This window comes from Erinaceus europaeus, unplaced genomic scaffold, assembly GCF_950295315.1.
Source record: "Erinaceus europaeus unplaced genomic scaffold, mEriEur2.1 scaffold_784, whole genome shotgun sequence".
In the NCBI taxonomy this organism is placed as follows: domain Eukaryota; kingdom Metazoa; phylum Chordata; class Mammalia; order Eulipotyphla; family Erinaceidae; genus Erinaceus; species Erinaceus europaeus.
Window position 1 is genome coordinate 17,900 of NW_026647394.1, and position 24,532 is coordinate 42,431.

Genomic DNA, 24,532 nt, shown 5'->3' on the forward strand with positions numbered 1-24,532 from the left:
CTGGCACCAAGCTCCAGGGTAATTTTATTAGCAGTAGTAGTGGTAGTAGTACTAGTAGTGGTGATAGTGGCAGTGGTAGTAGTAATAATGGTGGTGGTAGTAGTAATAGTGATTGTACTAATGGTAGTGGTAGTGGTGGTAGTGATAGTAGTAGTAATAGTGACAAAAACATTTTATTTATTTATTTGATAGGACAGAGAGAACTTGAGAGGAGGATGGAGAGAGAGAGAGAGAGAGAGAGAGAGGGAGAGAGAGGTTGATCTACAATACTGCCTCACCCCTTGTGGGGACTGGGGGCTTGAACCCAGGTCTGTGTGTATGGTAATGTGTGCATTCTACCAGGTGTACCACTGCCCAGCTTCCTATAAGGAGCACTGGAGTTAAGAACTAGAGCTCATGTCCTAGGAAGTCACCAGTGACAAACTCAGTTGGAGCTGAGGACAGGTCTGTGATGCCTCTCACCCCACCCGACTGCCTTCACAGGCCTAGCTGGCCACAGAGCTTGAGGAACCTCTCACAGACTATAGCACAGATCTGGGTACAGGAAGGACACAACTTCCCCGTGTGGGGGTGAGACAGTGCACCCCTGAAGAAAGTGCTGGCAGCTCTTTTGCACATTAGGTAGTGAACCAGCGTAGCAACACCACTCTGCCCTCTGCCCTCTCTAACTGAGAAAGGGGACCCGTGCTGCCCAGACCTCATCTTTCTTTTTTTACCCACCCCCACCCTGGTCTGAATATCTAGCATCGACTACTCCAACCCTGAGGTGTTTGCTGCACCATCCACATGGCATGAATGGTCAGAAAAGATCCCTAATAAATGCCGATGCCACTTGAGCAGAGGATGGGGAGAGTGTGGAGGCAGGTTAGGCTGCGGCACCAGACCGAGAGGCTGACCTTTTGGCGTCAATGTATTCACAGCCTGTGGCTAAAAATAGCCACCTGTTCCAGGTCGGATTCCAAATTGGAAGAGCTCTGCACATACCAGACTCAAAAAGCATCTGTCACCCGGTAGCCATGGCAACAGGCATCCCTGGGAAAGCCAAGAGTGGTGCTTTTTGGAATGGGGCTGGGGAAGGAAGTGGACAGAACAGCCCCTAGATATGACAATGAAACCTCATCTGTCATTTCCCTCTCCTGGTCCTTTTAACTTCTCAGTCCCTGGTTCCTATGTTCTCTGCAGAAATCATCTCTAGAGCAAGTCTATACCTTCCCAAGGGGTGGGATAGGGTCAGGAGGTGTGTGTGTGTGGGGGGGGGGGTAAGACTGGACACCCCACTGGCATGAAGAGGTGGAATGAGGGCCAGGAGGTAGTGCACTTGATTAAGTGCACACATCAGTGTGTAAGGACACCGGTTCAAGTCCCTGGTCACCACCTGCAGTGGGAAAGCTTCATGAGTGGTGAAACAGGGCTTCAGGTGTCTTTCTCTTTCTTTCCCTTTCTATCTCCCCCCCCACACACTCCTAATTTCTATCTCTATACAATAAAAATATTTTTTTAAAAGAAAAAGAGACAGGTGGGGGAGCCGGGTGGTAGCGCAGGGGGTTAAGTGCATGTGGCACAAAGTGTAAGGGTCAGCATAAGGATCCCAGTTCCAGCCCCCGGCTCCCCACCTGCAGGGGAGTCACTTCACAAGCAGTGAATCAGGTCTACAGATGTTTATCTTTCTCTTGCCCTCTCTGTCTTCCCCTCCTCTCTCCATTACTCTCTGTCCTATCCAACAACAATGACATCAATGACAACTACAACAATAAAACAAGGGCAACAAAAGGGAATAAATAAATAAATATTAAAAAGAGAGAGAGAGAGGTGGAATGGGAAGTCAGGCTATGTGGAGGAGCCTTGGAAACTTCTGGAGAAAGGAATGGCCCGAGTTCAATGCTGTGCTGTGTCACTTTGCTGTTTGTGTGTTTCCTTTGTCAGTGACCCCCTGAACATGTATCTTCCACTTCTTGTGGACATCTGTAGATGCTGTGGATCCTCCTGTTCTGCTTCTGTTGTGTCTAATTCTTTGTTAGCTCCTTGAGAGTAAGGGACTTCTTTCTAGCTCCCCCCGGGGACCAGAACACGACCCATTCAGCTGGCACCACATAGCAGCATGGAATCTTCATGTCTACCCAGAGACTGTCCTTAGCCCTGAGCCTGCCAGCTCCCAGAAGTGACCTCCAGTTCTGAAATGGGGTGAGTAGGACCCATGTAAACTCCTAACATGATCACTCTAGTCAATGGACACATAAACATGTGTCTGGCGAACATGAACGAGGAATGATGCTACAGGTGATTCTCTGGTGGTCAGGGCAGAAATGCCAGGATGAGAGGACCAGCATCTCTGGGTGAGTGACAGCTGAACGAAGGAGGCCGGATTCTGGCCTCTGGAGACACTGGATTAAAATTAGAGGAGTCAGCTCAGATTTTCTCTCCCTCCTCCCTCCCCCTACCCTCCTTCTCTCTCTCCCTCTCTCCCTCCCTCCCTCTCTCTCCTCTCTCTCATCCACCTCAAATCCCCTCTATCCTATCAAGTAAATAAATAAAAATAAATGTGGTTAATACTTAAAAAAACAGAGAGATAGAAAAGGAGAAACACCCCAGCACTTCTCCACTGTTCATAAAGTCCCCCATTGTGGACACACCCACATGCTGGCTGGAGGGCTTGAACTCTGTTCCTCACACATAGTAGCGTGTGTTCTACTGAGTAAGCAACTACCCAGCCTCTGACTGTATCCTCTTTAATAGGGAGCACATATCCCTCTAAAACCCTTCTCTCCATATCTTTGGGGCTCTGTTCCCAGTGTACAGGGTGTAGGATACAAGTGTGACTTTGGACTCTGAGAAACAGGCTGCAGAACTCGGCCGGTTCACAGTCCCTCCCCACCACCCCCAAATTCCCACTTTCCTATATGCTCTGGGACCCTGAGTGTGATGGGGGGCTCTCCAGGGCATCACAGAGGGCCTCAGGGTCCCCTCTGACCACTCTCTTCCCAGCCCAGCAGAATTCCCAGCCTCCACCTCCCAGGGTGGGCCTCAGTGTTCCCTGCTGAACCCCAAGGAGGTAGGGAGTGCTGAGGTGGGGTTGGGGACATGTCTTCCTTCAAATGGCTCATCCCAGCTGGGTCATAACTAAGAGAACAATATGGCCACATATTTATAGTCTTTGTGAATCACGGGTGACTAATTTTTCCCATTTTTCCAATCCCAAATCATCTTCTCTTGAGACTCCAGGGGAGGCAAACCAGGCTGGTGTGATAAAACAAACAAACAAAAATTCCCTTTTTCAAAAAGGGAAAGACTGTCCATAAACACAAACATTGAACCTAATAAGGGCTGGTTTTCCTTCTCTAAAGATGGCATTTCTGACTCTCTACAGGTCAAGAGAACCAAAGACCTTCCCCTGCTGAATCTTCCCCAAAGGGTATGCTTTCTGGGGGAGGGGAGAGATAGCCCTCAAGATGGAAAAGGGTCAGCTCAGCTTCCTGATGGTGAAGACCTTCGGAGGTTGCCTTCTAATGCCCAGGGAAGAAGATTTTAAAAGGAAGGGTACCTGCTCCCACTGTTTTTCCATGGTGTCTGCAGACTGTGTGTCCTTGCACAGAAACAGCCTTGAGGTCCATTTCATGATGTTCTACTTGAACCCCACTCACTAAGGGGGAGGCAGCCAGCTTTCCAAGGCTCCCACACCCCAGACAGGCTCTGATTTAAGACTAAGTGCTCCTTGTAAAATGTAGCCTCTTGAATGTTGTTTTCCCAGGATCGGCATTCGTCAGGCTTGAACCCACAGGCCTATACTCACGCATTGCTCAGATAATTTACTGCCGTGTCTTGGAGGCATCTGTCTCTAGGAGGTGCTTCTAGAAAACTCCTCCAACTCCTGAGTCAAACAGTGCAGGGGCTGGAGAGGGGCTGGAGAGGTTGTGTAACCAGAAGCCGAGCTTTTGTGCACTCAACACTTCTGTAAATGGCTGAGCACCCAGTTGGCAGAGGTGGCGGGCAAAGAGCGAGCACCTGGCATGGAGATGGTCTGTGTGTGCGTAGGTGTGACGCAGAGGTGAGGCAAGGGGGTGCAGTCAGCCAGGCAGTCAAGCCAGGCAGAACGAGGTGTGGCAGGAAGCAGAGCCAGAGGGTCAGGACTCCCCACAGATGCTGAGCATGGGCCTTGGGATCCTGGGGTCCCATCAGCACAGGGGTGGGGGCTCAGCCTGCCCCCTTAAAGGCAGCTGAGGACTGATGGCACATCCAGAGTCTCATCACAGGAAACTAAGCTGAGGATCACAGTGGCTTGAGGCAGTGAGATAGCAGAAACCAGCACCTGGGGTCCCAGTCAGGTCCTGTCCTAGAGACAGGGACATTTCCACCTCCAGCTTGCTCCCCCAGTCTGGCCCTGACCACCAGCCCAGGAAACCCTAAGGAGCCAGGCCCTCCCCTTGGCCAGGGAGACACGCCAGGCTGTTCTTGCACATTCTTCTCCTGAATGAATGAGTGTTTTGTGTCAGTTCTCAAATCCCAGCAGAGAGGAGCAGGACTCTAGTTCACTTCCAGGTCACGTGGCCGGAAGTGCTTATGTTCATGGTCTCAGGGTCACCATGTAGAACTGAGTCCCAGACCTTTCATGGTGTCCTCCATGTTTACTCAGTCAAGCAAGTATTTATTGTGCGCTTACTGCATACTAGGCCCCAGGCGAAAAACTGTAGGCGAATAGGAGCCTGGAAAGGAAGGAGGAAGTGAGTACCAACAAGTCAACTCTGTCATCACCCCTCCACAGACACACATACCTGCTCATTCTCTCACTATCTACCCTCAGTGCTCAAGCCATCAGTGGCCCTCACTTCATAGTGGGTGGTGACCTCACGCTGGTCACTAATCCCTCAGACCCAGTGTTTCCTTGGTTTGAAGCATCAGCCTCCCATTAGCCTTCAGCTTTCCTGGGAAGTTTTCTCAGACAAACCCTAAGAGCTCCACAGCCCCCACTACCGAGTGCCCCTGAGTGCCCACCTGCCATATTTCACTGTCAGCCCCTGCTGTACTGTGACATTATTTTTCTGCCTCTGGAGGTCATACTCAGAGCTCCAAACATGCAAAGCATAAGCTGTCTTTGAGTTCTGTCGTTGGGCTGCTGATCTATAACTTCAGCAAACTCCTAGAGGACAGCAACTGTGTCCACCTGATTCACCTCTGCCCCTCCAGCCCCTTGATCTCACCAAGGAGCCCCAAAGGGTGTGCTATCTGGGGGAGGGGAGAGATGTCCCTCAAGATGGGGAAGGGTCAGCTCAGCTTCCTGGCCTGCTTCAGAGGAATTCTCCATCTCTATTTCACTCACTTTGATTTAAGATGATGGCAACGCAGTTCTACATCCAACACCACCCCACCACCACTGCTGCAGGGCCCCCAGACAGGTCTTCCACAAGCTTGGGTGAGCAAAGTTTGGGGGACCTCACAGCCACATGGACAGCCCTCTAAGAGTATCTCTGTCTGAGGGCTGGTGATCAGGGGAGTCCCACCTGGTCTCTGTCCTCACCAAATGCAGGTACCCCCAAGCCCCTGCTCAACCAGCACCTCACTGTAAACCTGAAGGGACAAGTGAGGCCCTTTCTGGCCTTTTCTCCCAGCAACTGGGCACCAGGCCTGAGCTGTAGACAATGGCAAGTGACACCCCTGGATGGTGGCCCAGTTTGATGTTCCTCTCTCTGCCAGAGCCATGACGACTTTGGACTTTGTATCCATATGTTCATGACCGCGCATGATGGTGTTGGCTGAAAAGTCTCAGACAGTTTGGTCACATGACACCAGGACAAGCATTTGGCTCTTCAGGAGTGGGCACAGCTCAGAGCCAAAGGTCTGGCCCAGCTGGAGAGTACACAGGGCCCTCTCCAAGGCCAGAATCCCAGGCCACAGAGCAAGAGCCAGGTGGAACCAGAGCAAGGCCAGTGCCGGCTGGGAGAGGGGCCTGGACAGCTGCCTAGAACACAGCGTGGTGGTTGGGGAGTCGGCAGGAGTGTGGTGGGAGCTGGATCAGGCTGCTTCCAATGGCTGTGGGTCAAGGTGCATGCAGCAGGTCAAAGTTCATGCTGGTAGGAGGCTCCACGGCTCACATCTGGGAACGGAGTCGTGGGCACCAATCAGGGCTCCAAATGGTGGTGGTAGGGGGTTAAGAGGGGTGTGGAACCAGTGGCCTGTGGCATGACCGTTTACTGGTGGGTGAGGTGTGCAGACTAGAGGAGAGGTGATACTGTCCCCTTGTGACAGCAACAGTCTTATAAACCAGCATGTCCTCAATAAAGTGATTTAAAGAGGACTTTAGCTATAAAAAGTGGGGATAAAAAGCAATTGTAGAAGTACTGGGGCACTTCATCTTGACTCAGAAGTTCTAGCACTTCAGAAGGGCCTCCTCTATGGAGGCTGGATTAGGGGTTACCCGGGGGTGGTGGTGGGGGGAACAGAGCTTTTAAAATTATTATTAAGTTTTTTTGCCACCAAGGTTATTGCTGCGGCTCAGTGATTGCACAACTTCATGGTTCCCAGTGGCTTTATTCATTGATTTATTTTGATAGCAAGTAAGAGAAAGAGAGCTACCTAGAGCATTGCCCCACTGCTTGTGAAGTTTCCCCTACAGGTGGGGACCAAGGACTTGAACCCAAGTTCTTATGCATGACACTGTATGTGTTTTACCAGATGAGCCATCACCCAGCCCTAGGAACATTTAAAAACAAACAAACAAACAAACAATAATAACAAAACAGTTGTTGTTATTTATGAGACAAGAGACCAGAATATGGCTCAGTTCTGAACCTGAGGCCTCAGGCATGCCAGTCCTGTGCTCTATTGCTGGTCTGTCTCCCCAGCCCCTGGGGAAGCATGTCAGTAAAACTAAACCATAAAGGTGGAGCCAGGCTCCAGGCAGCTGGAAATGGGTCAGCAGAGACATAGGCCTATTCAAGCTGCTCTCCTGTGCTATAGCTGACCTTGAGTTTTCATCAGTTTACTAACTTCTTAAATGTCCACTTTAAACTTATTTATTAAATGTTTATCTACCTCTTTATCTGCAGGTGTCTTTCTCTCTCCCTCCCTGTCCTCTCCTCCTCTCTTGATTTCTCTCTGTTTTATCCAACAACAACAGAAATAACAATAACCAGGGATACAAAAATGGAAAAAATGATCTCCAGGAACAATGTATTCATAGTGCAGGCACTGAGCCCCAGCGATAACCCTAAAGGTAAAACAAACAAACAAAAAAACCCCAGGCCCTTGTACGTAGTAATGTACTCAAGCAAGTGTGCCACCTCCAAGCCCCCATAGTACTTCTTAGAAGTCTCACCATGATGAACTGGGTAGGGGGTGATTAAGCACACTTCACAGATGAAGAAACTGAGGCTCTGTGGGAATGAAGGGAATTTGCCCAAAGCCCTGAGCCTGTGCAGGTGAAGGGAGCAAAAGGTAAGCTTGAATGCCTGGTGAGGGGCTGGCCCTCTGCTCTCTCTAGAGGTTGGGAGCTGTCTGCTGATTTTCTAGCTTGCCTGCAGTTGCTCCTTTCAGAATCCGCCCCCCCCCCCCCCCCCCGCCTCCAGCAGCAGTGCCTCCTACCTTTTCCATGGGCTCCAGTCCATCTAGTGCTGGTGTCACATGATGTTAAGAGGGTGGGAGAGGCTCAGAGGAACTAGAGCCCAAGGACCAGGGCCGTCTGAGCTGGGGAGGAGGAAGAGGAAGCCTGAGTTTCATGAGGTCCTGGCCTCAGTCTCCTCCAGCTTCCAGGAGGGACAGTGACAGGATGGGGTGTGGCAGGGTGGGCCTCAGTGCTTGCCTCAGGGACTCTTTTTGGCACATCCAGGCAGGAGGCACCGGGCTTTAGCCCTTCTTCTACCTTCCACTCCTCCCTGCAGACACAGCTTCCCACAACTCTCGCAGGGGAGAGAACACGAGAAAGAGGCCACACAGGGCCTTCTGCAGGACAGAGGGTGAGTGAAAAGAACATGGCAGGAAGGGGTGGGGGTGGGGTGAGTCTTGAGGCCAGTTAGAGGGGGAGTTGGGTATGTTTGGGGATCCAACCAGGACAGTCACGTTTCAAAGGGGGTCTGGCAGAGATGCAGCCTCACTCTCTCCAGGGATGCTGGGGGTACTGTACATGGGTTCATTTTCTGGGATGTGGTGGGCAGAGAGAGCTAGAATTTAATTGAGGCCAGCATGGAAATAATTGAGCCGATTATCCAAGTGACTCATTTAGCCATAGGGAGCTGCATGCTTTTTGTCTGCATCAGCAGGAATGGGGGCCTGAGGAAGAAAAGAAACCCAATCACAGAAAAATAAGAAAACCAACATGGTGCCTACCAATCTTCTTTTTTTTTTAAAAAAAAAAATTTTATTTATTTATTATTGGATAGAGACAGAGAAATTGAGGGGGGAGGGGGAAGATAGAGAGGGAGAGAGACAGAGAGACACCTGCAGCCCTGTTTCACCACTCATGAAGCTTTCCCCTTGCAGGTGGGAACCAGGGGCTTGAACCTGGGTCCTTGTGCACTGCAGTGTGTGTTGAACCAAATTCACCAATGCCTTGCCCCCCAATCTTCTTTATATGTATGCATTAATCTCATTTCTATATAATGCTTGGGGATGAAAGGAGGGCACACAGGACTCTACTGAGTGGCCTTCTTGGTCCAATTCTTGATAAAGAGAGAGAGAGAGAACATCAAGGCTCCACCCCTGGAGAGTTCCCCATGGTGCTGTCCATAGTGCAGTCACATGGGGAACTTGAACCTGGGGGTTGAACCCAGGGCCTGGGGGTTGAACCCAGGGCCCTGTGAGGAGCAAAGCCTGCCCTCTATGTGGTGACCCAACTCCTGGTCCTGCCCACCTATCTTCTGGCTTTCTTTCTCACCATCCCTAACCCTATCCACTTCAGAAGCCTGAGGTCTTTACAGGAGACACTGAGGGCTGTTTCAGAGGCTAAAGAATGCGGAAGCCTGACAGTCCCGTCCACCCACTCAGCTCACCAGTGAAGGTCATGGCTTGCACAAAACCCTAGTAAAAAGCTGAGCTGGGAAATCTGGGCTCTTGAGCTTCCCTACACACACCTACTCCTGGCCCTTCTGGATGGGAGGCCACTCTGGGATCCCCTCTCCCTGAGTCCACAATCACAGCTTGCTCTGAGCCCATCTCCTGGATGGATCCAGAGCCGACTGCACCGGGGCCGTGGCTGGGGGTCAGGAGGGCGCCCCTCCTACACACAGACCTCCTGGCCCCAGACCAAAGCACTTCTCCAACACCCCATGGATCATGGCTGTGAGGGGCAGTATGACACATGCCTGAGATTCTTCTAAAGCCACCAGTGCTCTAGAGCCGTGGTGCAAAGGATTAGCCTGAGGGGGGCTGGGCAGTGGGGGAGGGAATGAGTTGCAAGCTGCCCCCTCCCCTTGGAGTCCACTGAGTTAGGACTGACAGCTGCCCCAGGACCATCAAGCAAAGAGAGAAACAGGGGAAGCCGGCAGCTAGGCCCCATCCTCAGGATAAATGCTCACCTAGATGGGGGACACCTCTGCCAGCCTCGGGCTGGGGACATCTGTGACTGTCTTCACAGTCCACCAGGCCGGTCACTATCTCCTTTCCAGGGACAAGACACAGTGCAGTCAGGAGAGGTTCAATGACTTGGCCCAGGGGAGCCGATTAAGAACAGGATCTGGGGTACAAAGGCAGGTGTGTCCCACACATTAGACACGGGCCTTTCAAACCAGCCTCAGACAACATGTACCCCAGTCTTCCCAGGATCAAGTGACAAACCAGAACATTCTAGAGCTGTGCAGAAGCCAGAATCAAATGTCAGCGGTGCTCAAAGCTGACTCAGTGGCTCTTCCCCACCCCCGGGGGTTAATGAACTACAATACATTTGTTTCCCCATTCTGCATAACAGGTGTCTGCTAAATACTCTTGCCCCCCAATCAAGGACCCCAAACCCCCTCTCCTACCAGCCACCCTATTCCATGAGTCTTCCCAGATTTCTTTGCCTGCATGTAATACACACCCCCCCCCCCGAGTCCCTGTGTTCTCCCCTTCTGACTGTCTCCCAAGTGCCACCCTTTCAAACCACACAGCCACACCCAGATTCTTCTTACTGGTCTGGCTCCTTCCCTATAAGCTGTCACAGGGGTTGGAAGTTTTCCTTGGGAGTCAGGTGGTGGTGCATCCAGTAGATCATGTATGTTACCAAGCCCCCTGACCTCCACCTGCAAGGGGATGCTTCATAGGTGAGGAAGAAAGTCTTCAGGTGTCTTTCTATCTCCCTCTCTCTTTCTTTTTTATCTCTTGCTTTATTTCTGTCTCTATCCAATAAATAATAAAAATAAAATAAAGTTTTAAGAAAAAAAGAAAGTTTTCCTTAGGGTTGGGAATAGTTTGTGCCACACTGATCTCAGCTCCCCCCCACACACACCTAAATGACCCCCCCACACCTGCTTACCCCACATAGTGAAGGATGGGGATCAGAATCCAGCTAGCAAGGGAGTGCTCACCCATACCTGCTACTGGCCATGGGTGAGGTTCCCGGAATCTCCTCCTAAGAGAGCCATGATTCCAGCATCTATACTGGATGCCTGCTGGATGTATAAACACACACACACACACACACACACACACACACACACAAGCATGCATCTGCCATGCCCTCCAACCCAGAAGATACTCTGAAGACATCATCTGTTCCCTGCCCAAGCTCAAGTACAGGAGCCTGGTCCCTGCAGCTGTGGCACTTGGGCTTCCCACTGGAAAGCCATCTGCTTCCTCTCCACAGGCCCTGGCTGTCTGCATCAGCTTACTGAGGTCTGAAGTCTCCTGCAGTGATTCAGGGGGCAGACTGTTTCCCCTATGGTCCTCCCTCTACACCCTGCTGTGAAGGACCCCACTCCCATCAGAGGCTCTGCTCCAATCCAGCAGGTAGGCAATAGAGAGTGAGGAAAAACAGCAGCCTGGGGACCCAGGAAGAGGCTAACTGACTGCAGGGACAGCTTTTTCTGGCCCTGTTACCTCTCTGGAAGCCATGTACACTGTGGCGGAGGCCTCCAGGACACAGCCAGACACCAACAGGAAGTTAGCTTGGGTATGAGCTGAAAATGGTCCCAACAGTCACTTCAGAGCTGTTTTGCCTGCTTCAGAGAGCAAAACTTGGGGTTTTGCTTCAGCTTTCTTTGGGTGCTGTAGTCTCCTCCTGCAGGCTGATGGCCTTCATGGATTCTGACTCGGACCCACAGTCACCCCTCATCCAGGTTCCAAACACATCCACACAAGAAGACCCGGACAGTGTCAGGAAGCAATGTACTGTCTTTGAACCTTTCTGGTTGTGAACCAGGAAGGAATCTCAGCCCCCCGGTAGTAGCACCTGCAGCCTAAAAGCCACAAGTCCCTCACTTGTTTCTGTTTCCTGCCTCTGACCCTGTCTCAGTCATGTGGCTTTGAGCAAGTCATATAAATGTCATGGTGCCTTTGTTTCGTCACCCCTGGAAAAGCAGAGCTGGGTGGTCACTCTGATCCCCTGAAGGTGTGTGGCTATTGGGGGGGGGTGGTAAGGGGCAGGGCTGGTGATCCTCCTAGCAGGAGCAGCTCAGGTGGTGTTTCCTCAGAGCTCCATTTGTGATTCAGGGTGTGCAGCTCAGGACTCAGGGGGTTTGTCTGCCCGCCACTGGTTTGACTACAGCTTGGCGGTAGAGTCCAGTTTGGAGGGTGTTTGACCCAAGACCAGCTTCCTGAAGACTGACAGTGTGGCCTCCATTAGCTCTCTGTGCCTCAGTTTCCCCACCTGTGGACAGGCTGATCCTGTCTTGTGGCATCTTGTGGGCATTACACAGCATGCCAACAGTGGCATCTTCACCAGCCGCTTCCCTCCGCTGGGGCGCTCACCATTCTGGGCAAACTTCATTCATTACCCTGTCTTGGTCCAGAGCTTCATCATTTGCATAACACTTCTTTTATTTTTATTTTACTATGAGAGAAAGAGAGAGAGAGAGAGAAAAATCGGAGCACTGCTTATCTCTGGTTTATGGTAGTGCGAGAAATTGAACCTGGGACCTTGGAGCCTCTGGCATGAAAGTCATTTGCAGAACCATTATGCTGTTTCCTAAGCCCTGCACAGTATTTCACCCACCCTCTTCCTGGTCCTCACGAGATCCCTGTGACTTGGCAGGGCAGGTGCACCATTTTTATTGGTTACACTAAGAGGCTGACGTCTTTGACGTCTTTGTCGGTCACGTTCAGCCACTGAAGGCCACAGGTGCTCTGTTTTCAAGCTTGATTCGATGGGTCTACCTAGTCATTATTACAGACCCAGCATGGTGAGCCTGGCACCATAAGTAGTTGTTGCTTGAAATAATGTGTTGGATAAATGACAAAACACATCACCTGTGGAGAGCCCAGCCTAGGTGCCTCACTCTCAAGTTCTGCAGCTGGTTTGATAACCATTTTTCTCGGGTCTGTATGGCAATAGGACAGTGTCTTCTGCACATGGAAAGAAAGGGAAAATTGAGGTAATTACACAGGCCACTCAGGCGGAATGGACCACCCACTCTGATCAATGATCTGGTTATTTTAAGTAGGAGGTCTATTTTAAAACCTAGAGAATTAGAGTGGTTGCCTCATTTCCCCGCCTCACTCAATTCTTGCAGTCCCAGCAGAGGACAGATGTGGAAATGTCCCCCCTCCACCAAGAATGTGGGCTGGTAGTTATCACTGAGAACACAGGAGAGCAGGCACACACATATGCACACAGATACACACACATGTGAGATCAGGAGCCTAAGAGAACATGAGGAAGAGTCTCTGGAACCTTCACTTTACCCCCAGAAGGCCCCCCGTCCTGGCCTGCTGAAATATTCACTGTTCCCCTCCGAGGGGGTCCTGCTGAAGCGAGGTCAGCCTTGACCTTAACCTCGACCTTGGCAAAGGGAACTAGCTCCAAGCTGGGTTCTCTCAGGCATCCAGGACTAACAGACCCAGTTTCAAAGGAGAGACATTCTTCAATTTGGGATTTTAAAAAAAAGAACAGGATTCCGAGCCAAGAAGTTTGGCCTGGTCATGTTAATAGCATTTAGAGATGTTGTCTGGCCAGAACTGGGAGTTCTACAGAGGAGAAACAACTTGGCATCTGTGTCCCCCCCCACTCCCCTCCCTCCTTCTGCCTGCTGGTGCCCAGTTCTCTCCTCAGCCACTCAGGCAGGCTCAAGGCACCTCTTCCTGGGGATACCAGTGTAGCTCCTAGCCCATTTCTCCAGTGTGTGACTTGCTCCAGAGGGATGGGGACATCTCTGTTGTTCAATAGCCTCCAGAGAAGAATGACATGGGGTGGAAGCACAAGAGCTCTTTGTCACTGTAGGGCAGGTAAGACCAGGCCTGATGGGTACAAGCAGAAGGAGGACCCACGGGACTTCCTGCCTCCTGTGTGCTGAGTGGACGCCGGCACCTTACTCTTTCAGCATGCCAGCTTGGCAAAGCTGAGACAGTGTGAGATGGGGTGGCAGGCAGTGCTGTTCTTCACAGTGACAGAACTCCAGCTCAGAGGGCTTCATCTTCTGCTTCTCAAGGCCCAGAGACTTTCCTCCAAGTGTTGGGAAAGGAATCTGAGCTGGGAGGTATTGGAGACCTTGACTGAAATGCACCTCTTGACTCTTGTCCAAACTTGACAACAATTCCCCCTTGGCCTCTGGAAACCGCTAGCCACGTTTCAGACCTGGTTTCTCTCCCGCCTCCTTCTTGAAGTTTCCTTCAGTTCCCTGAGCCAGAATGAGCCGATGGCCCATAACCCCCACTATGTCTGTTCATCAACAACTGCCCAACTCTGACCAGGGCATCCTCACCCAGCCTGGCACAGCTTGAGAAGGTTCAGAGTAGAGGCAGGAGTCAGGGACACAAGAGACAGTTGGGGAGCAGACTCCAACCTGAAGGCTTCAAACTCTTGAGCACTGTTGGATCTGGCCATGCGGGGTCCACCCCCAGCACACACTCAGGACGCTGGAGAGAGCCCCCTTCATCCTGTTGGGGAATCAGGGAAAAGTGGGGGCATCAACCCTGAGCTCCCCCAAAGCAGGGTAGAGGTCAGCAGCAAACACCAGAGTCAGATGAATGAATGAACCACTTGGTGACTCAGTGTTGCTATTTGAGAGACTACCCTGCATGGCCCTGGGCCAGGGAGCCATGGGAAGGCGACTGGTTTAAGCCCAAGAATGTGGGGTGACCTGAGTGCTGGCCAGTACTCTATGGCCTCTGTCCTCTCTAGGGTGCATCAAGGGGTGTGGCCAGGCTGAGGCCCTGTTCTCCACCTTCCTCAGGCTGCTCCCTTCCTCCCCTTTCTTGCATTCCCTTGGTCCACCTCTCCACCTGCCACTGGGAGGATGCAGAGGTCAGACAGTTCTGGGTCTCAGTCCTTCTCTCCACCTAAGTGGTCACACCACCAGTGCCAGCTCCCTTTGACTTGAACCCAGAGCATGGAAAGTGCATGTCACTGTGAGTAGTGGTATACACACAAGAATGAATGTGTCTCTGAGGGTGGCTTCTCAGGCCAGCCGGGGCTGATGCCACCTAGACCTTGGGCAGTCTATAGAGTTCACACCAGCTATTCCCTTTATGTTGTAAACATTTCTGTTCATTGTCAGGAGTCTTTAGCTGACATGTGAGCTATTCCACAGCATAGGAGGGGGGACCTACCTTGCACCCCACCCCTTCCTCTCTTAGCAGAGTGCCTCTGTCAGTCCTCCAGCCTTTATCACTAAGGAGACTGAGAACATGAATGGGATGTAAGGGTCCCTTCATTGTCTGGGGTCCCTGTCCATCCCTCCCTGCACAGCCATCAGTGGGCCTGGTTGGTCCCAGCAAGATTGTGCTCCTTGACCACCTCCCTTCCCACTGCCCCCTCTTCTCCTGCAGTCTTACAGCCTCTCTGTGAAATTGCATGGCTGTCCTGACTTTGTGGGTGAAACTGGCACAGAGAAAGCAGGGGTCAACTCATAGCACTAACAAACATGACCCTGGAACCTCACCTTCCTGACCCCAAGCATGTGCCCTGGACCAGCAGGCAGTAGACAGCTCTGGGGCATGGGGCGCATGACATCCCTGGATGCTTTTCTCTCCACTTCCCCCTCCTTCTGTGCTCTGTCCTCACTCTAGAGGCACCCAGGCTGGGCTGATAAGGTGGCAGGTGTTTGTGAAATGGCTCTGACACTACAGAAGTCACAGAGGGGCCACCTGGGGGTGTCTGCAGGCTCTAGCACTCCAGCCACCACCGTTCATCTACAGAATCCCCCAGCCTTGTGCTGGCATCACCAGCTGTACCAGAAGGTCCCCCAGAGCCCTGACTCCTGGCTGTCACCACTGCTGTTCCTCAAGCAGGAGCTAAGCCCACTTTTTGGGCCCACCTGAGGCCAACACTCCCTTCCAGTGACGCTCCATGTCCCTCCCAGGCAGGGCGCTGTGCCCTGGCCATTGTCCTCATAGTTGGGATGCCAGAGGCTGGGATGAGGTGAAGCTCTGTTCTCCAGCTGAGTCCATGTGAAGGACAATGCCTTACCCTGCTACCCTTTGGCTTTCAGAGGATTAGAAGACTCTCCCTTTAAAAAAAATAAATTATTGCCTTTTGTTGCCCTTGTTGTTTTGTTGTTGTTGTTATTATTGTTGTTGTTGATGTTGTTGTTGTTGTTGGATAGGACAGAGAGAAATGGAAAGAGATGGGGAAGACAGAGAGGGGGAGAGAAAGATAGACACCTGCAGACCTGCTTCACAAAGTGTGAAGTGACTCTCCTGCAGGTGGGGAGCTGGGGGCTCAAACCGGGATCCTTAGGACGGTCCTTGTCCTTTGTGCCACCTGCGCTTAACCTGCTGTGCTACCGCCTGACTCCTCCAAGACTCTCCTTTTTAATTTATTTTTTCTCTGTCTTTTTAAAATTTATTTATTTTCCTTTTTGTTGCCCTTGTTGTTTTTTATTGTTGTCATACTTATTATTGTTGTTGTTGGACAGAGAGATATGGAAAGAGGAGGTGAAGGACAGAAAGGGGGAGAGAAAGATAGACACCTGCAGACCTGCTTCACCACCTCACTCCCCAATATATGCTGTAAATGTAGGACCCCCAGGTCCTGTCCCTTTTCCTGACAATGTCTCTTTGTCCTGTTTGAGTCAGCTCCAGGCCGTGGCCACTCAGGCTTGACAACCCAACCATCTGTCTGTGATGGTAAGAGAAGTGTCCCAGCAGGTGCCTAGGGGAGCTGGGTTGGCTTGAGATGTCAGACTCTTCTGATGAGAAAGTGAGAGTCTTGTGGTCCCAGAGGTGGCACAGCGGATAAAACATTGAACTCTCAAGCATGAGGTCCTGAGTTCAATCCCCAGCATCACATGTACCAGAGTATGTCTGGTTCTTTCCCTGTCTTCTCCCATCTTTCTCATTAATAAATAAATAATATCGTAAAAAAAAAAAAGTGGGGAGTTGGGCGGTGGCACAGCGGGTTAAGTGCACATGGTGCCAAGCGCAAGGACCAGCGTAAGGATCCAGCCCTGGCTCCCCACCTGCAGGTGGGGACTGGGTTCTTGAACCCTGGTCCCGGTTCCAGCCCTGGCTCCCCACCTGCAGGTGGGGACTGGGTTCTTGAACCCTGGTCCTTGCACACTGTAACATGAACATTCAGCTGAGTGCGCCATAGTCTGGTCATGGTCAAATGCTCATGAATGTCCGCCTGGTCCTGACACAGTAGGGAGCAGGTCAGAGGGCCTGGCAGGCTGATGCTCACTAAGCCCTACCTGTTGTAACTAAAAAATTAAAATGGGCTTTCACTGCGGCACATAATGATTTCAGCTTAAGGACAGCTGGGAGTAGGTTTAAAGGAATCAAGGTTTTATTAGGGCAGTACAGAGGTATAGGACATTATTTTAGGTACTGCAAAATAAGCAGTTATTATCAGGGGCTAAGAATATGCTAGTCCATAAATTTCATGAGCAGATATCAGAAGCTCAGTCCCATGAGATGAACAGTTATCAGCCGAGGTATATGTTGCTTATGGCTGTAGAGGAGTCTTAGTTTACCGGCTAAGTGAGTCATATGTGTTCAATTCTCAGGAGAAGTAGCCATGGCAGGCACCTTGAACAGCCTCAGCTGAGATGCATCTGACCAGGAGAAGAAGCAGCAGCCAAAGAGAGCAGACTTCTGGCTGGCTGTGCTTTTAAGTCTGTTCGATCCACCCACAATGCTTTGTGCATCTGCACAGACCGGATCCACCACAGTCCATTGTGCGTTTGTGCAGATCACTATATGCTCTGTCGCCAGGGCTGACGTCAGCCGGGCACTATGGTTGGTTGGTATGCTGCATCACAACACCTACCTGCTAGTTCCTAATGCCTGGGAGTGGACACTGTAACCTGGAGGGACATATAACTGAGTGGCTGTCATACACATGGGGACCAGGCTACGCGAATGTTTACACAGGACACAGGCAAAAACACATCCTCTGGAGCCCAGAGCAGAGGCTCACATGGGATTCTGGAAGGTCCTACTGGGCATATCAATGCATACATGTGTCTGGATGGGAGAAGGAGCAGGGGGCTCTGAATGCCACTAGGCAGCTGCCTCAGAGGACACTTGCTCATAGGAGCCACCCACATACAAGGTCACTTGCAAGAAGAAAATTAAGAGGGGAGGAGAAGAGAGGGAGAGACAGAGAGACACCTACATCCATGTTTCACCATTTGTGAAGCTTCCCTCCCTGCAGGTGGGGAGCAGGGGCTTGAACCTAGGTCCTTGTGCATAGTAATGTATGTGTGAACTACTCAAAACTGCAGCCTTCTGCCTGGCTTGATACTTGAGCACAGTGGGGTTACTTTCTCTCAACAGAGAACAGAGCTGAGGAGGGGAATGGGTAAGAATCAGAGCTCAATTTCTGGGCTGTGGATGACTGGGCAAAGCACAGAGTCCCCCTTCTCACTCACACACACACACACACACACACACACACACACACACACACACACACACACACAGTCTTCAGCCACCAGAGACCATGAGGGTGTCCCTTGCCCTCAGTTTGCAGCTGTGTTAGATGACACTGGCTTGGCAAGTTACTTTTCAAAAAGAAAGATATTCAAGCAAACAAAAAGTGACCAGCAGGTAAGGGTATCGACTATGTGAATGCCACCCCCATGGGCACATGCTGCCCAGAGGTGAGTCATGCTCCCCCAGGCATTCAGGAGCAGGACATCAGTGTGGTTTAGTCTGACTCACTTTTCCCCTGTTCTGCCCTGCTGTGGCTTTTGGTGTCTGTGCAACTGCATTGCTCCTGGTGGGCCATTTTGTTCCTTTTTCCTCTTTAAATTTGTAAATTTCAGTCATGGATAAGGATAAAGAGGGGGAGAAGGAGGGACAGCACAGCACTAATGCACTGCTTCTGGAGATTCCCCAGTGAGGGTAAGTGCTTCTTTGTGGTGTCATGGTTCGAACCCAGTTCCTCAGGTATGCTACAGTATGAACGACACCAGGTAGGTTACCTCTTGGCTCTATGGTCAGCTCATTTGCCAAGGCTCAGACTCACTGAGTGGAGACAGGTTCACGGAGGTGGGGGCCTTATTAGCACGTGGGAAAAAAGCACACAGAGCCAGACAGAGGAAGGGGAGGGGGGAAGAGGAGGAGAGGAAGAGGGAGAGAGAGGAGGGGAGAGAGAAAGAGGGAGGGGGAGAGGGACTGCTAACTAGTTTCCACCTTTATTGTGCTAGCTTCCACCTTTATTGTTTTCTTGATTGTCGAAGGAGGGAAGAGGCTGTCCTGCCCCTCATGCCACCAGGCTGACTTCTCTTCTGTCTTCATCTGCCCCCCCCCCCCATCTCCTGTTTCTGTTCGTCTGTCTGACAGCAGGTGAAGCTCATCATCCATGTCAGGTGTAGAAGGTACCATGTGCAAAACACGGACTTTGAGCCAGAGCTAAGTACAGGCTTCCAGGCGGGGCCCTGTCCCCACAGGGAGAGAGGGAGATAGATAGATAGACAGACAGACAGACAGACAGACAGACAGACAGACAGACAGACAGATTGACCAGCAGACCTGTTCCACCACCACTCTCAAAGCTTCCTCCCTGTCAGTGGAGATTGTTGTTTAAACCCAGGTCCTTGAACATGGAAGCGTGTATACTCAACCAGGTGTGCCACAGCCCAGCCCCCTCAACTCCCTTCTGACAGGCAGGAAGGAAAACTTCACTCTGACCAGCTCCAGACACCCAGCCCTCACCAAACCTGCTCAGCAGGGTGCCCACTGCAGAGGCCGCCTTTGTGGTCCCCTCCCCTCCGCCCCCACCCCACAGCCTTGCTCTTGGAGGCTCCCAGATCCGGACCAGACTCATACTGTTAGGATTGTTAGGGACAGAACAGGGAAAAGAGGTCTGAAACCTCAAATAGCCAAGATGAGAAGATAGTTAGGAGCCAGGTGGTGGAGTACATGGTTGAGTGCACGTTACAATGCACAAGGACCGGGGTTTGAGCCCCCGGTCCCCACCTGCAGGGGGAAAGCTTTGCGAGTGGTGAAGCAGTGCTGCAGATGTCTCTCTGTATCTCTCCCTCTCTATCACCCCTCCCTTCTTGATTTCTGGCTGTCTCTATCAAATAAATAAAGATAATTTAAAAAAAAATTTTTTTAAAGAAGGTAGTTATACCTGGGAGGCTGTGGAGACAGGTGATCTTAGTGAAACAAATGCAAATCTAGTCCCAGGTGGGATGAAGATGAGGACACATGGGCAGGGTTGGACTGTCCCCTTTTCTTTTCACAGCCTTCGTGGGAGTCTGTCCCCACGAGCTGTCTTTGTACTTCCACACTTTAAGTATCACTTTCACACAACTTTACATCCTTATGATAGAAAGTAAGAAGTTTGCACACCTGATCAGAGTCTCCTGTGATTTTTCAAGAAAGTACCATGACGGAAGCCACCTGGGAGAAGATTGAAGGTCCCAGGACTTTCCTCGAACTCTGACCAGTCTCCCCTGCAGCAATACCCTCAATCTGGACCTTGGGCCTTAGGGTCCCTGCCTTCTCTCCATCTGGCGAGTGCACGGGGGAGTCGGCTGACCACACACAGCTGCCTGCATCTGGAAAGTCGCGGAGCCCTGGAGTCCTGCCAGGGTGTTGTATGGTTTTTGTCTCAGTTCCTCAGTTTTCTTGAGATGGGGAGGGCAGTGAGTGTGTTTACCCTGTGCTAGTCACATGAGAGAGACCATTAAAGCCCAGACTTTCTGGAATCTCTATGGAGAGGTGGGGTAAAGCTAGGTCAAGTGCAAGTGGTCTGCAACACCCCCCATACCCCCAGGCTTCCAAGAACAGACTCCAGAGAGCCTCTCTTCTTCTAGCGTTTGCCCTTCTTCCGTAGCCAGTCAACAGCGTCAGGTTGAGCCTGATGTAAAGTTTCGAGACCTCCTTTGAATCTGGAGAGGTGGCAGAGCCTCTCTAACCCCATCCATCACCACAAGTCCTCCAGATGCAAAAACACCATGCAGAGCTGACCGCTGCCAACTGGACCTTTGTCTCCTACTCTGTGCCAACCTAGGCAGGTTCCTGAGTCACCTGGGACTGTTGGCACTGCCCAGAGCATCAGAGTGTCCTCCTCTGTCCATGGGACACACAGATCTGGAATGACTGGGGGGGGGGCTGTCTCTGAACTGTCACCTCTTGGGATGTCACAAAAGCTCCCTTTCCTCTGACTGGGAGGGGGGGAAGATTCCTAGAGAGCACATCCCACTGCCAGCCCACTCTCTCTGCTCAGCTGGACACCAGTCCTCAGCCAGAGGGAGTGCAGACACCACGGCCAGGCTGGGGTCCTTGTGGCTTCTGTGGCTGCAGTGCCCCCAGAGATGCAAACCCTCACCCCCCTTTTTTTCTTTTCAAGCTGGTCTGCAAGTTTTCCTTGAGAAGGCAAAGAGATGTCTCATTGTGCTGCTAGTCAGCCACATTCTGGCGTTCTTCTAGAATCAGTGAAGCTGCTGAGCAGTGAGTGGGTACTTCATATTCCTGCACTTGGTGCCTACTCCAAGCCTTGCAGGAGTATGAGACTGAGGTAAGGGTTAACTTCTCAAAAGAAAAGCTAAGGGTTAACTTCTCAAACTGAAAAGGAAAGCAAGCAGTTGGAGACAGCATAGAGGGGGGGACTTTCTGCTGTAATCAATTTGACCTTGGCCAGTTGTCAGTGAATCCTCTATCACACCCACTAGGAAGGTCTGTCAGCACACTCCACTGATAAGTAAAACAAAATGTGCTCTCTTTGTGTAGAAAAGAAAAAAGTAACCTGTTAATCTTGTTGCTATGAGTTACAAAGGGGAAGCTGATAACTGTATAAAAGGACATGTGCCAGTGTGCTCAGGCTTCAGTTTCTGAGCAGAAGCAGGCTGAGTCCATACTGCTGGCAGTAAATAAATGCTGTTTCCTGCGCTAAAGCCTCAATGTGTCCTGTCTCTCTGCCTGAGGCTCCAAGGACAAGACAGGCACATGGAGACCCCTCCCTGTTATAGGTGAGATAAGAAGGCTCCAAGAAGGTGAGTCTGGGGCTGGGACATAGCTCCCCTCACCATGCACAAGGTCCCAGGTTTGAGCCCCAGTACCACATTGGAGTACTAGGACACTAGGAGAGGCTCCACACATGGTTGCAACAGGTTGTGTTTTACAGAACCCATGTGGAACCAAAGATAACCTTAGGTTATATACATGGGGAAATCCCAGGCTATACTAACAAGACACTTCTCCAAAACCCAGTCTTCCTCTTCTGGTCCACTCCATTCCATTCCATTCCATTCCATTCCATTCCATTCCATTCCATTCCATTCCAGTCAATTCCATTCCAGTCAATTCCATTCTCATTTTATTTTCTCTTCTTTTCTCTCCCTTTCTTTTCATTTCATTTTTTATTGCCACCAAGGTTATCACTGGGGCTCAGTGCCACAAAAATAAATCCACTATTCCCAGTGGCCTTTTTCTCCTTCTTTCCTTTTTTCTTTTATTTAGTAAGGCAAAGAGAAATTGAGAGGGGAGAGGGAGATAGATGGATGGGTAGATAGAAAGATAGATAGGAAGATAGATAGATAGATAGATAGAGAGAGAGAGAGAGAGAGAGGTAGGTAGATAGTCAACTATAGCACTGCTTCACCACTCATGAAGTGGCCCCCTGTAGATGGGGAGTGGGGGCTTGAGCCTGGATCCTTGAATACTGTAATGTGTTCATTCATGCACCACTGCCCAGCCCCTTGATCTGCTTTTTCATATATATATTTTCCCTTTTGTTGTCCTTGTTGTTTTTTATTGTTGTTATAGTTATTATTGTTGTTGATGTCATCATTGTTAGATAGGACAGAGAGAAATGGAGAGAGGAGGGGAAGACAGAGAGGGGGAGAGAGAGATAGATACTTGCAGACCTGATTCACCGCCTGTGAAGCGACTCCCTTACAGCTGGGGAGCTGGGGGCTCGAACCGGGATCCTTACGCTGGTCCTTGTACTTTGTGCCACATGCACTTAACCCACTGCGCTACCGCCTGGCTCCCTGATCTGCCTTTTCAATCCCTCTTGGGTCTGCACAACTTCCTTTCCTCTTTCCCAGATCTCTCCCTGAACAAGTTCTCCCTAGTGATTAATCCCAGTCTGTTAACTTTTTCTGCAGATGACTGCTTCCCATCATTACTGATATAATTCGCATCAGTTCAAGCTATCTTCTCTCTTGTTCTTTTAGTGCCACTTCTATTACTATCAAACTCTGGACTATTACTATCACACATCTCTCTGCCTTCCCCACCCCCATTTCTTTCTACTGCTTTATTGAGATACAATTTATTTGCTATAAAAATCAGCCTGGAGAGCCTGCAGTCCAGTGGTTTCAGACTGTATAGAGTTGGGCAGCTATCACCACTAATTCCAAAGCAGCTTCATCAGCCCGAAGGGAATGCCATGTCCGTCCCTCTTCATTCTCCCTTCCTTGAGGTCCTAGAAACCACTGAGCTACCTTTTGTCCTGAACTTGAACTAACTCATAAGTTTGTTTATTCTGGAAATTCCATGACAATGACATCACACAATATCTTGTTGAGCTTTTGTGTCTGAAGTCTTTCACTTAGTGTGTGCTCAGGCTTCATCCAGATTGTAGCAGGTATTGGCCTTTCATTTATCACTGTTGTTTAATAGCTTCCTTTTGTGTAGATGTCTTACTTTGGTTTAACATTTTTTCCCAGGTTGGTGGATATTTGAGTGGTCGCTATTTTTTTGCTACTATGAACAATGCTGCTATGGTTCTTGACAGAGTAATTTTGGGGTGGTTGCTTGTTTTCATTTCTCCTGGGTAGATACCATGGAGTGACTTGCTGGGGGTATATGGAAATTCCATGTTTAAGGCTCTCATACACTGGCAAATTTTGATTTTTTAAAGTGGCTGAAGTATGTCACATCCTCACCAGCAGTGGATGACAGTTCTGATTTCCTCAGGTCTTCACCAACACTTGTTATTTCTCTCTTTTCCATCTCAGCTCCCAATTTCATTTAAAATCCACTTCTTGAATTGGAGGATGCATGCCTTAAGCCTTATGTGTGTTCACCTTGCAGGATGCATGCCTTAAGCCTTATGTGTGTTCACCTTGCAGGATGCCTGCCTTAAGCCTTATGTGTGTTCACCTTGCAGGATGCCTGCCTTAAGCCTTATGTGTGTTCACCTTGCAGGATGCCTGCCTTAAGCCTTATGTGTGTTCACCTTGCAGGATGCCTGCCTTAAGCCTTATGTGTGTTCACCTTGCAGGATGCCTGCCTTAAGCCTTATGTGTGTTCACCTTGCAGGATGCCTGCCTTAAGCCTTATGTGTGTTCACCTTGCAGGATGCCTGCCTTAAGCCTTATGTGTGTTCACCTTGCAGGATGCCTGCCTTAAGCCTTATGTGTGTTCACCTTGCAGGATGCATGCCTTAAGCCTTATGTGTGTTCACCTTGCAGGATGCATGCCTTAAGCCTTATGTGTGTTCACCTTGCAGGATGCATGCCTTAAGCCTTATGTGTGTTCACCTTGCAGGATGCATGCCTTAAGCCTTATGTGTGTTCACCTTGCAGGATGCATGCCTTAAGCCTTATGTGTGTTCACCTTGCAGGATGCATGCCTTAAGCCTTATGTGTGTTCACCTTGCAGGATGCATGCCTTAAGCCTTATGTGTGTTCACCTTGCAGGATGCATGCCTTAAGCCTTATGTGTGTTCACCTTGCAGGATGCATGCCTTAAGCCTTATGTGTGTTCACCTTGCAGGATGCATGCCTTAAGCCTTATGTGTGTTCACCTTGCAGGATGCATGCCTTAAGCCTTATGTGTGTTCACCTTGCAGGATGCATGCCTTAAGCCTTATGTATGTTCACCTTGCAGGATGCATGCCTTAAGCCTTATGTATGTTCACCTTGCAGGATGCATGCCTTAAACCTTATGTATGTTCACCTTGGAGGATGCATGCCTTAAACCTTATGTATGTTCACCTTGGAGGATGCATGCCTTAAACCTTATGTATGACTTGGCTTTGAGCCCCAACAACAAACAGGAGCACAACAGCACC

At 50.4% G+C, this 24,532-nt stretch overlaps 1 long non-coding RNA gene across 1 annotated transcript; it reads right to left on the reverse strand.

Moving 5' to 3' along the window:
- Window positions 1-4,666: 4,666 nt before the first annotated feature.
- Window positions 4,667-9,791, reverse strand: LOC132536324 (uncharacterized). The gene is made up of 3 exons (XR_009547949.1): window positions 9,501-9,791; window positions 7,573-7,674; window positions 4,667-6,085 (listed from the first exon to the last, which is right to left on the reverse strand). It is a non-coding gene; the product is annotated as an uncharacterized LOC132536324 (long non-coding RNA).
- Between the last annotated feature and the right edge of the window lie 14,741 nt (window positions 9,792-24,532).